At 41.9% G+C, this 2,328-nt stretch overlaps 1 long non-coding RNA gene across 1 annotated transcript; it reads right to left on the minus strand.

The window, feature by feature from the left end:
* Window positions 1-395: 395 nt before the first annotated feature.
* Window positions 396-1,798, minus strand: LOC117496230. The gene is made up of 3 exons (XR_004557250.1): window positions 1,636-1,798; window positions 834-835; window positions 396-666 (listed from the first exon to the last, which is right to left on the minus strand). It is a non-coding gene; the product is annotated as an uncharacterized LOC117496230 (long non-coding RNA).
* Between the last annotated feature and the right edge of the window lie 530 nt (window positions 1,799-2,328).

The raw sequence follows: 2,328 nt of genomic DNA on the forward strand, positions 1-2,328 counted from the left end.
GCATTTCAGTTTCGACTTACATTCCTCAATAACCATTCACATACCTTCACTCTGTCTGTATGTTACTCTTTTATGTGATAAACACATATGTCAAATAGAATTTCACATTCAATAAAATCTGTTGTACCTTAAATACATTTGTATACAGTATTAACCTGTATTAAATACTACTCTTCTTTTTACTTTCACTTAAAAGTAGTATTTCATGACCCCTCTAACCTGTCATGTTGACTATTTACCTTCTGCCATTAATGGCAGGTCACTAAAATGCATTACTGAAACATATTTAAGTGTAACAAACAACCTTACTGTTTTACCAACAGTAACTAACTTATAACCCTTACAAAGTACATATTTATTACAAACTCACAATCACTATACATGTATGTAAATACTCAGTGTACGGGAGGCTTCAGATATACTGACAAACTTGTATCCTTACTGCGTCAGACCACGTTGTCCCCAAAATGGCGCCGTACCGGGGAAGCTAGGCTAATACACTCACACCATTTAACGGTTTTACACATGTAAACAGCGGTACAAAGTCTTCTAACTGTTAGCGGGCCGTTACATATTATCTTCGCAAACCTTATGGGGGATTCATTGTGATTTATGCACAGTTTACCAACCTGTATGGTGCAGGTGAAACAGAAGTAATGAGGACACCTTAGCCTCGCGACTCCTCCTTTCCCTCACTCGCGTCCCTTCCTTGCGTCTTAGCTCCGCCTCCGTAAGATGCGAGCGAGAGACACGAGGAGGTGACGCGAGGACAGAGGAGTCCTCAGGTATTAATTGGGATGTCCTCGTTCACTCAAACGTCACTCTTAAACGACGTCTGTTAATGATGACATGTGCACAGCTGTATCCCCTCTCATCGGGCTTAACTGAATAACCCCTTAGAACCGGCCCATTTGTTGTTAAATATGTATTTAAATAATGAATCTTTCTCTTGTTAGTCAAGGAATTCAATGTATGATGGTTGGTCCTGCTTTTGTGTTCCGTTTTGGTGTAAAATGTACATTTCAATAAAATTATAATTATAATAATGTGAAAGCCTTTACTCTGAACATGTGTGTCCTGTAGATCCCCACATTCACCACAAACCCACATTCAGGACTGTGCATTTTAAATAATTTAACTACTCAATATTTTAACACAAAACAAAACAAATAATTGTTATTTATCAAGATCTAGCCATTTATGAAATAGCTTTCTTAATAGCTATGTTTTAGTGACGTTCAAGATCATTAAACATGACTTAAATTGTTAGTATAACCTTAAGAAATGAATTGCACATAATAATTCCCACGGAGCTGTGAGCACTTATACATTTATGTGACGCTTTTCCACTCATTCTTCCAGTTCTCCGTTTTCCTCTGTTGAAATCGACCAGCTGTGAAGGTGGGGGCGGGGCTTTTATACGCGAGTAGTGAAAACACTTCCGCGTAGTCTGCTCTCGTGTATCCTGCCTTTCGTCTCCTCCCGCACCCCTCCTCCCTCACCCCTCCTCGACTCCTCCGTGTGCATTTCAGCTATTGGGACGTCCTTCAACATGGCGTGTCTTGATCGATTTCCGGGTCAAGTCCCGGAGGAGGGGAGGAGAGGAGTCGAGGAGGGGTATTGAGACGAGCCTACTGTGTTCAGTTTCCTTCCAGATTACTTCTGAGGAAACCCCGGGAACGTCCGTCGCTTTAATCGGTACCCCGGAACCATTGAATCGAACACAAACGTTCCGCCTCACTACTCACTGCATCTATCGACCCCGTTAGTGAAATGAAAATAACAGATGTACAAAATAAATGCATGTTCTAACTCTAAATATAATACTTATTATATTAATGTGGTCACACATCCCAGGGGTGCCACATAACCATGCACGGTAAGTCTTCTTCGCTGCTTTTGTGGCAGACTACAGTGCCACTTACAGGCCTGGCATATGTACTACAGCGTCTCCAGCGCTTTCGAGCGGCAATGGCCAGCCGTGGCCCAACCCCACATTCCCCTGATAGGTGGAGAGTTGGCCCAATAGCCGTAGCGCCACCGTCCTGACGTCAGGACAGTGTTCAAATCTGGATCAGTTTTTATCAGATCCGTTGCAGCCCCTTTTTTAGAGATTTGGGTATGGAGGAAAATAGAGAGGGTTGTGTTTTCTGACACTTGGTGAGTTCCCTGGAACACCGGGGACACATATTCATGTATAAAAGACGTACAAAAGTGCATTTTGCATGATAGGTCCCCTTTAATACATTTGGCTTTGACACAGCAGCCCCTCACAAAAAGGATGATATTGGAAGATTTTGCAAAATTGAATACATTTTTTTATAAATG

Source organism: Trematomus bernacchii, unplaced genomic scaffold, assembly GCF_902827165.1.
Source record: "Trematomus bernacchii unplaced genomic scaffold, fTreBer1.1, whole genome shotgun sequence".
Classification (NCBI taxonomy): Eukaryota; Metazoa; Chordata; class Actinopteri; order Perciformes; family Nototheniidae; genus Trematomus; species Trematomus bernacchii.